This window comes from Corvus hawaiiensis, chromosome 16, assembly GCF_020740725.1.
Source record: "Corvus hawaiiensis isolate bCorHaw1 chromosome 16, bCorHaw1.pri.cur, whole genome shotgun sequence".
Taxonomy (NCBI): domain Eukaryota; kingdom Metazoa; phylum Chordata; class Aves; order Passeriformes; family Corvidae; genus Corvus; species Corvus hawaiiensis.
The window spans coordinates 6,052,361-6,062,853 of record NC_063228.1 but is presented as its reverse complement, the minus strand read 5'-3'; the positions used below and the strand labels follow the sequence as shown (position 1 = coordinate 6,062,853).

Below are 10,493 nucleotides of genomic sequence, written 5' to 3'. Positions count from 1 at the left end.
CTGGACCCAGGAGGTCATGTTCATTTTTGTTACATATGCAATAAACTCACAACTTTAACTCTTGGTAGCCACAGTTTTGTTTGTTAAAATATTTTTGGGCATCAGAGGAAAAGAATGGACAAAGTATCGAAATGCAACTAATTTAAGAGGTCTATATGGACTGCCCAGATGAAAGTCCTCCTCTGCAGGGAGAACACTTTGCTTCATTCATTGCTTCAGCTGATTGATTCCCTTGATCTTTTTCCCTTCTTACTTTATTATTTGTCCTGATACTTTACTAACCCTCAATTTGCAGAAAGAAATTATAATCTCCCCCTTAATGAAAACTGGAGAAAGATTCACATGTTGATGAATCCTTGCTTTCCTGATTTTTTTTTTTTTCCCTAATTACTGCTCTTTTGCAAGTGGAGAAGGACAGGAGCAAGTCAGAGGATGGTGCTCAGTGTTGGTGTGTGCTGCAGCAGTGCTTTCCCTCCCTGATGCTGGAAGCTGGGGTTTCTCTGGCCATAATTTGGTTTAAAAAAAAAAATTAAAAAAGGAAGGAGCACAAATAAATTGTTTTTTATTCTTTGAGTAATTTCACAATATGAACAAATGGCTGGCAAGCTGCTGTCACCAGCCCCTCGTGTCAGCCAGCAGCAGGGACTGAACAATTTCATTACTTGGCGCAGGAAATCGTGTCAGTCCTTCAGTGCCCTGTTAAATACTGGCACTGCTGTTTACTTTAATAACTACTTTTTGTGACGTTTCCCTGATTTCTGCTTTCATTTTGGTGCTGAGAGAGGAGGATCCCTGCGCCCTGCTCCGGTGGGTGGGCTGTGCTGTAGAGGGGCTGCTCCAGGACTTGTCTACGACGTGAACCCCTCGAAAACACAATTTAAATTTTCCCATTTCTCTTAGGAAATCTTGCGGAGCTCAGTGAATCAGCTGCCTCCTTTTCTGGCAGCTTGGCAAGTCACTTAAATCCCTCAAGTTCAATTTTCTGCCATGACTGCAGGACGTCCCCAGCTGCTTCCGAGAAGGAAACGCGGTGTCCTGGGGGGCTCCCTGTCACTCACTTGACCTCCACGGGTACCCAGAGCTGTGGGGGACGGGAGGGGTCCCGTGCAGGGGTCCCGGCCCCCCCCATTCCTGAGCACCCCAAAAAGTTCTGCCCCCCCCCCCCCCAGCCCCCGCACCGCACGCACGTGCAGCCCCTGCCCCCGCCCCCCCTCAGGACCCGCCCCCTCCCCACGGGAACACCGCCCGCCCGACAGGGGGCGTGGCGCGGCGCTGGCCGACCGCCCCCTCTCTCTATGGTAGGTTCTCCGGGCCGGGGCCGCCCGTCCCCCCCGCGCCGCTCTGTCTCTCCCTTGCTGGCTCTCTATGGTGCGGGGCGGCGCGGTCACGTGGCGCGGGCCGGGCGGAAGCGGCGGGAGCGGCGGTTAAATGAAGCGGGGCCGGGGGGAGCCCTCCGTCCCGCGGGGCCGGTGAGTGCCGGGGGGACCCCTCCGTCCCGCGGGGCCCGTGGGTGCCAGGGCAGCCCCGCCGCCAGACGGACAGAGGGGCCGCCCCGGGGAGTCCCTGGGCCTCGCTGGACCCCTCGCTGCGGGGTCGGGCTCTTCTCCCGGCTGGGGCCTGTCCTCAGGGACGGGTCGTTCTTCTCCTCTCCCCGCGTCCCCTCAGGGCCGGGTGTCCGTTCCGTCCGTTCCTCTCCCCCCGCGTCCCTTTATGGCTGGTCCTTCTCTCTCTTCCCGGCAGGGACGGGTCGTTCCCCCCCCGCCCCCCAGCGCTTCCCTTCAGGGACGGGTCCCCCGTGTCGTCGTTCCCGTGTCCGTCCCCCCTGTACCCCTCCACTTTGATTTAGGGCCGAGTCCTTCCTCCTCGCTTTCCCTCAGGATCTGGGACACCCCCTCCCCCTCCAGCTTCCCTCAGGACTGGGTTCTTTCCCTCCCCCATCCATCCCCTTAGGGCCGGTCCCTTCTCCCCCTCCCCGGGGTCAGGGGGTCCCTTCTCCTCCGTGTACCACCCCTGTGTCCCCCCGCACCCGGGGACAGGCGCTGCTCTCCGGGGGCTCCTTAATGCTGTTTGTAGGCGGGATAACCCTGCGCCGGAGCTGGTGGGGAGAGGAGGGTAAAAGATTGTTCTCTTCTGACCCCTGTTCAGTGTGGGAGCACTCGGTGCTGTTGGGACATCTCGACATTTCAGGCATCTGCTGTGGGAGCCGCTGCAGGAAAGAAACCCCAAACACAGCTGTCCTCGGAACTGAGGGATCAGTGTAAGAGATACTCCCCTTCCTCCTCCTCTTTCCCTTCGCTATTGATCCGAGTGCCGGCTCCGCGTGGCAGACAGAGCACAGCCTGGAAGTGTTAATGTACACTGGGTTTATGTAATGGGTTTTTCTGCTTCTGGAGCTGACCTTGTTCCCCAGATGGTTGAAGGCACGCCGGGATCCCACCGAAGTCTTCTGAGGCTGAAGAGCTGTGGGGAACTCCAGCGTGTGTGTGAAGAGATGAGTGTGAACTCGCCCGGGGCAGTGCTTTGGGCTGGGCAAAATGTAGATTGGCGTAAAGAGTTGCCATCACCTCCTGGGTCCCCTGTCTTTGCAGCTGTGCTGGCTGGAACCCTGGGTAGATAACGGCTGCTTGCACCTGCGAGTCCAGCCTGGGAGGTTTTTCCTTTCATCTCACCTGTGCTTTATGACCTGGAGTGTTGTCTTTGAGTGTCTTCCAATACCTTACTGTAGAGTCTTACTGCCAGATACTTAGAACAGTGGTTTTCCTACAAATAAGTTTAGTTGTTGAGGTTGTTCAGTTTCTTACAGTTTGGTCATTGTCCTGAGACCTCTGATGCTTTGAAAGAGGAAAGCTGGTGTTGCTGCTGTGCACTTTTATTTCCATCATCCAGGTATAATGCTGAGGGACTAAAGCTTGATGTCCATGTGCTTTTCAGAGCATTCCTTCTTGTGTTTCTTTCCCAGCTTCCTGCCTGCCCTGTGGAACAGCAGGCTCTTGCTTTGCTTCAGGCAGCAGTTCTGGAGGCAATCACTGAGTGCCTTGGTGGCTGAGAGGCACAGCCAGTCCTGGTCCTAAGACCTGTGGGCAGATTTCTGTTTCTTTATTCTGTCTCTGTGGAGGTTGGTTCCTCTTTCTTAACAATCTCTGCTCACCCACCTGATGCACTTTGGAGCTGTTTTCCAGTGGTAGCAGTGGAGGGAAAGGCAGGTGTCCTCCGTCAGGCATTTAGACTGGCCTTTGCTGCTTTCAGAGAGGATGGCATGAGGGTTTTTCCTCCAGCAGCATATTTGGAAGGTGAAGTAGGAAATCTGAGATCTATCATTCTGCAGACCCAAATCTTGAGCAGGTTCTGGTACATCCCTGAACAGGTACAGGGCTGTAGGAATGTGCAGCTCAAACCATGTAATAGAATCTATTTTCTTTAGGACTAGTAGGATTGCACGGGCAGTTTTTAATTCCAGGACTGTGGGACTTACAGCTTTAATATGTGCTTTTAATTTCTAGGATGAATGCTGTGCAAAAATTCTGCTGCCTTACATCAGGCCTTCTGCAACTGTAAACACGTTAATAGATTTCATGTGCTGGGTGTCTTCATGGTGTGACTGGATGTTAATAAACAATCATCTTGACAGGAGTTTGTGCCTGGAACACCAAGACTTGGGAAGGGACTCAGACAGATTTCCTGAAGATCTGTAGACATTCAGCCTGCTTGGAGGTGCTGCATTGTGGTAACAGGCTTTCTTCCATCTCTTTTTCTTGCTTCCTAGGATGTTTTCCTTCTGGTTGGCCTGGCTGCAGGCAGTCAGGGCAGGAATAGCAGTTCCTAGAATAGCACTTGGGGCAGGTGTTACTGGTGAGAAGGTACAGTCTGGGTTCCAGCAGGGGGCTGGTGGCCTGTTCCTGGGCTGGAGTTTCAGGAGCTGCCTCGGAAGTCGAAATTCCTGGGTAGCCCAGTGCTTTGTCTGCCTGAGAATGCAGTGGGCGTTCCTGCCGCCGGCGAGTCTTGTGCTTTGAAATTGGACACAAATCACTAAAAAGTCCTGTGGCAAAAATAGGTGGGGCAAACACACAATTCCTGTGGCGCAGCTGGAGAGAGACAGGAAGCATATCCCAGGGGCCAGGCGCTGATTAGCAACCCAGAGTAGCACAAACCCAAGTGCGAGTAATGTGGAGCCCTTCGGGTGTTGTTTTGTGCCTGCTGGAAGAAGCTCCCATTCATTAATTTGGAATGGGTGTCTTATTTTTATTTATATCTTTCTGAAGCCATTGCAAGTGGTTTACTGTGTCTGAGCACTGGCGGTGCTGGGGCTTGCCACTGGCTGCATTCTTTCTGGGACAGTCAGAGCTGCACCACTAATTCCTCTCACTGGAAGTTTGGCGTTGTTTTTTTTGGGTTTTTTTGCAGATGGATTTGATCTGGATATATTTTAAGATTCCCTTTAAATTACTGCATTTGGGCATCATTGTAACTACTTAAAAACGAGGCATTAATAGTCTCCAAAGCCTGTGTGTTTACTGAAGTGATGGTGGAGTTTCAAGCTGCTTCATGTAACTGGGATTACTCTCAGTAGGCTCTATCCCAGTGGGATAGGTGCCTTTTTAAATACAGCAGAAGGTGTGAAGCACACAGCTGCCTGGGGACAGCAGCTGTCTCCCAGTAGCAGCTCAGGAGATAAGGTTATTTGTGTACAGGCTGGGAGTTCCTGTGTTTGAAATGGAGCTGAATAAGGGGCTGGTCAAGATCAGTCCAGAGTGGTTTTGTTTTTAAGCAGGTTACTGCAAGTGGGAAATCAGGGAGGGGTAGGCAGAGAAAACAGGAAAAAGAGAGGGGGGGGGAAAAAGCCACTTAGCAGCATCCTGGTGGCTTGAATGAGTTATCCTTGCCGAAGCACTGAGATGAGAGATAATAAGGAATGTCTCACTGAGCTGGGATAATCTCATTCTCAGCAGCCTTCGTGTCACTTTTATAGCATTTCAGGTTTATTTTGGACTGTCTCAGGAGTGATGTTTTTCCTCTGGGTCAGTGCTTAAGGGCTTGCAGTGGTTTTAAATTCATAATGATCCTTGAGAAAGCTTAATTCCTGAGGATGGGAAATTATATTCCTTCTGAATGACACCTCTCTCCTAATTACCAGCTCCACTGTGGTTCCCTCCCTGTGTTCATGAGGGGAGCTGTCAGTGCCTGATTAAATGGGAAAAGCATTGGGCTTTAGGGAAAGATTTCAATGTGGGGCAGCTGCTACCCCAAGCCACGATGTCACCTCACAGTATTTCTGACCCAGGTCAGCAGGAGTTTAAATTAAATGTGTGGCTTTCTCGCTGGCTTTAGGGAGCCCCACTCCTGTGCTGATGCTGGTGGTGCCCAGCTGCTCCCAGGGTGAGTCTTGGAGGCTGTGGTTGCCCCTTGTAATGAGAAGCAAAGTTAATGAGCTGAAATAAAACTGAGAGTGTGTGTGGGTGTCAGGGTGACCTGAAATGTTTTCAGCTGGCCTTGGAGGCCAAGCGTGGTGTTGCTCACCCTCAGCCTGCTCTCCCCTGCAAGGAGGACAAGCTACTGTTTGCATTATTCAGGGAAACATTTGGATGGGATCTGTAGAGGCATCACATGGTCCTGCTCTGCAGTACAAGGTAGTCAGGATCTGCGCTAGCTGGAATCTCTTTTTGGGGGAATATGAGGATGAAAAATGGCCTCAAGTAATATGTTTTGTCCAAAGCACTCCTTGCACAAGGCTCCTGTACTGCTTTATCCAGACTGACATGCTCTTACCAAGCTGTGGGCACTGCTCCTGCTGTTCCTTGGAGGAAGGCAGGCAGGGGTTGGCTTTTTGCAGCCCTTGCAAAAACAGAGTGAGGAACAGATTTACACTTCTGCTTCCAAATCCCATCCCAAAGACCGGATGCATTTTCGTGTGATGGAGGGGGAAAGAAAACCTCTCCCTGATGCTTCTTGCAGATCATTTTTCCTTGAAGGCCAGTCTTGGAAGGAGGACTGGCCCATGTATCCCTGGCAAATACAAGCTCTGTTGGGCAAAAACATTTCAGGGGGATGGCAGAGGGAAGGGAGAGCAGTGCAGACAGCTGCCTGCAGCACAGCCATGGTGCTGCTGAGGACTTTCCTCCTCTCCCCGCTCTGCTGTCATGTGCTGAAATGCAATTTGAGGAGATGACAGCAGCAGCATAATGGGGAGGCAGGAAAAGCAGCTCTTTTTTTTTCCTTTCAGGAAACCAGCAGGGTAGGGTGTTTTCATACCTCCTGTGCTGCTGGGATTTCCAGCTACAGATGAGCAAGACCTGGGAGCAGTAACTTGGCTAATGTAAATAGTTCATGCCCTCTCTGTAGATTGTTAAAGCAGAATCCTTTTGTAGTGGAGCAGGCTTCATTGTGTGTCAGCTGGGAGGTGCCCTTGGATCTGCCAGGACTAGCACAGACCAGCTCACAACAGCTGGAACGCACCTCTGCCTTGGACACAGTGTCTGGAGAGTGCTCCTCAGCTCAATGTGTTTATTTAGCAGCTTGTGGCTGTTCTTACCGACCCTCCAGCCCAGGTGGTTAAATAATCTGTCTGATATTGCAACACCCAGGAAGAGGATTTCTGTTCCACTGTGAGGACTCACCCAGTGTTGGACACAAGTGTGTTGACTAAGGGTGGGCACAGGATTCACTGCCTGAAGCAGTCTGTCCGTAGCAACTGCTCTGGGTGCAGCCTGTGTAACCTCCTGGCTGTGGTGGTTTTTGTAGTCCTGTGTCTGCGAAATGTTTGTTTGCTGTGGGGTGAGATTAGTGGGTACCTAACAGTCTCATTAATTGCAGGACTGTGGACCTGGAGAATTAATGTGCAGCTCTTCTTTCCTTGCTTTTTAGTTCATAATTCATTCATTTGTGAACTTCAGTAGTCTCAGAAGGGACTCATGCTGGATGTGGAGCATCTCTAAATCCAGCCACAACTGAATTTCACTGTTTTCTGTTCTGATACAGTGGTACTTACCTCAAATGCAGCCTCTTTGCTTTTCTGCTGTTTTAACATACTCAAACTCCACAGTGGCCACTGCCACGTGACATGGATGAAGTCAGGCTGGACAACTGTCATGAGCCTGGAAAGCTGCCCTGGATTTTCACTGCTGAGAGTTTGCTGGGCTGGAATTGGCCACAAGGCTACACGTGGCTGTAAACAAAACTAAACCCAGTTTTACAAAGGGTGTTGCAGGCTGGCTGGAAAACCTTTTGGTAACTGGTCATCTGCAGTGCTGGAGCAGTAAGGATGTCATTGCAGTTCTTCCATGACAGTGCTTCTCCTGCAGCAATTGTTGGGTGCAAGAGGCAGCTTATTTTTCACTCTTTCCAGCAGAAATTGGTGCAGAGCATGGACTTGCTGCTCAGGTGTTGCGCCTGCCTTACAAGGTTTCTGTCGGTATTTTACTCTCAGTAGGTAAAGCCATTTAAGGCTTATCACTGTGAGCTTGGCCTGTTGGCCCAGTCTGGCTCTAAACTGACTCTTGTATATATTAAACTCTTAATTGATTGTGTAAAAGCATCTCTCAAAGGCAGTGCCTGATCTTGGACTAGAAGCACGTGTAGTTTGAGTATTAGTCAGGTATCAGCTGTGGCTGCATAGTGTCAGCTTAGGCTGCAATTTAAGATCTTCCTCCTTCTTGGAGTTTATTTTACCACCTTAATTCTGTTCTCCCAATTCCACCATGGAAGTGGCTGTCTGGGGGGTATCTGATCTGAATCTTATAAAAACATTTTCCAGGGCATTTCCTTTCAAAGCTGTAAGAAATGCTGGAGGAGCTCAGTGTGAGAAGAGGAAGCAAGCTGTGGTATGGGAACATGACCATCCTTACCAGGTATTGCAGTGAAACCCTTCTGAACATGAAGCCACAGCTCCTGGCCACTGACCTTTGGAATTGTGGCAAGTGCATATGCTTAATGTGGCCCTAAAAAAGGGCATGGCTGTTGTAACCAGAATATGGGACCTGTGAAGTCATTCTTTTTGGAAATCACTCACTCTGGGATGTTTGACTCCTGGAAGGGTTGGTGGCAGGCTTTTAAGTCAATAGTTCTGAAAGTGCTGTGCAGGTTGACAGAGACCTTCTTTTTTGCCAAGGTGGGCTGCTGCACCTTGTGGGCCCCCTCAAGGTCAAGTCTCAGCTTTTGTGTTGTCAGCAGCTTTGTGAATGAGGTGAGGTGTGCTGTGCTTGAAAGCAATGTTTCTTGTGATAAGTTCAAGTCACATTTAAAATAAAAGACAAAAATACCCCCTTTCCTTCCACATTTTTTCCTGGTGGTGCATTATGCTTGTAATTTTTTCTGGAACCCAGCTTCCCAAGTGCAGCTTAGGTGTTTTCCAGAGTCAGTCTGATGGGCAGCTGCTCAACATCCAGGATGCCATCAGAGCCTATCAGTTCCTTCTGATTTTCAAGTCCTCTGGCTGCTACTAACTAACTGACTTTCTGATTTGCAGCCTTTCTGGTTTTGGTTTAATTATCCCTCACTGCTCCTTTTCACAGCAGGTTGCTGGTTGTGTGCAGCCTGGTTCTCCCTGCTGTCAGTGCCCCTGCAAACAGGGCTGTGAGCTGAGCAGGCTGCAGGTTGCTCATCAGTGTGAATGTCAGTGCCACAGCCTGTCCCAGCAACCTTAAATCCCTTATTTCTGTTTCCTCTCCAGTGAAAACAGTGCTAAGATGGGAACCTGAATGCTCCTGAAAACGTGCATCAAACTTGTTAGATAACTACTTAAAAGGTTGCACTTGGATTTCTTTGTTCTGCTAAGCTTTTTAAAGTGGCATTCAGGATCCCTTAAAAAAGAAAAGAAAAAAGGTAGGAAAACTATTAAGGATTTGGAGAGGAAATGCTCTGTCGTTTCTCTTGGAGGGATCTATGAAGTACAAGTACCAGAGGAGCACTCTGCTATATATCCTGGGGCACACAGGGCATTTCTCCTGCTCTTTTCCACGTGGCTGCTGGCTTTATGGAAAAGAGAAGGCAGCTGCAATTAATGCTGTGTGGAGCTGTGGCAGGTATGTGCAGCACCTGGGGGTTTGTGGAGCCTCACTCTTTAAACCCACTGGTGTCTGAATCTTGGTGGTGTTCAGAGCAGCCCCTGGCCTTACCTGGAAGGGAAAGGACATGTGAGTTCAGGGAAAAGAAACTGGAAGTCAAACTCACTCTGGAAGCAACAGAGCTGCAAATCACGTGGTTTCACATGCTCTTCCATTCATCCCCACCCTTATAGCACAAAATCAGAACAAATCACTTCTTTTAAATGATGGTTGGGGAGATAGGCTGTGAGCAGAGCAAGGCTGGGTTTATGTGTAGGTCTCTAGCCAAGTGTTGAGCTGCTGGTGTCTGAATTGTTGCATCAACGTGAAATGCCAAGCTGGCACCTGTGTTTGTGATGTGGGAGGGAGGTTTTGGATTTAAGGGATTACACTGGATGATCTTGCACATGCCAGAAGTCTGAGGCAGGCAGAGTACTGCCCTTTACAGGAACTAAGTTCAGGGTTGGCTCTTCTTCCCTCAAAGCCTTCATTTTCACTTCACTCTTAAAATGAGCTGCTCAAGGTAACGGCATTAACTCTCCTTTCCAACTAGAAGTTGTAGATTGAGATTTTTTTTTTTTCAGGACTCAGTTGGATGGGGGGGGAGGAAATCACAGATCCAAAGCTTTCTACCTCTCACCTCTTGTGCAGAGAGTGGATTTTCGCATGCATCAAAACGAGGAGTCTCGTGCTGGTCAGAGAGGTGGGATGATACGGAGCCTTGTTATTTGGCAAAGGGACTGATGGGGGTTGTGGGAAGGCACTGAAGTGTCCAGCAGTTGACCTTGATGCCAGTCACCAGGGAATAGCTCAAAGGAATGAAAAACTTTCTTTGAGTTGCCCAGTTTTGGAAAATGAATGCAGCTTCAAAACAGCTGACATTTTAGAGCTCACAGTCTTACATTTTAGAGAGTAGCTCACAGAGCAGATATTTTGCTAGGGAAATGCAAATGCTTTGTGGGTTTGGGGTAGAAAACTGGTGCCAATGTATGTGGCCAGCTGTTAGGTGAATTAGGTAAAATGGGGCACATTTTTCCTCTTGTGCTTCCTGTTTCAGATAAAAATTGTGATTGGGTACTTCAAACAGTTATGATTAATAATTATGATACTGTGGCCTTGATGGAATGAACTGCAAATAAGGTTGATCAGAAGTCTTGTAATGTACAGACAGCCAAGATATTTCCTGTAAAGTCCTGAGTGGACTTAGAAAATGGGGAAAAATCTAGCTGGGGATTTGAAGCCAAGTAATCCCTAAATATCTGCTCTCTTAATTGCTCCTGAGTAAGCAATTTTCATTAGCCTGGAGCAGTGACAGAGAGATATAGCCTGTCCTGTGTTAATCTGCAGCCTCTCTTTTTGGAGCATCTCCTGATGTGCTCTTGGTCACACTCCTGACTCTGCAGTTACCAGTGCTGAGCCTGGGAGGAAAGGACATCATTCCCTTCGGTGCTCTTCTCC

The 10,493-nt window shown here is 49.4% G+C and overlaps 1 protein-coding gene across 4 annotated transcripts in view; it reads left to right on the top strand.

Annotated features, from left to right (window-relative positions):
- The first annotated feature begins 1,363 nt into the window (after positions 1–1,363).
- Positions 1,364–10,493, top strand: part of RNF216 (ring finger protein 216) — a 78,076-nt gene continuing 68,946 nt past the window's right edge. For 2 of the 4 annotated variants that reach the window (XM_048320890.1, XM_048320892.1), the window contains exons 1-2: positions 1,372–1,469; positions 2,146–2,257. The gene's annotated coding sequence lies outside the window, so the exon portion shown is untranslated. The other 2 variants (XM_048320891.1, XM_048320894.1) reach the window with 2 other exon arrangements.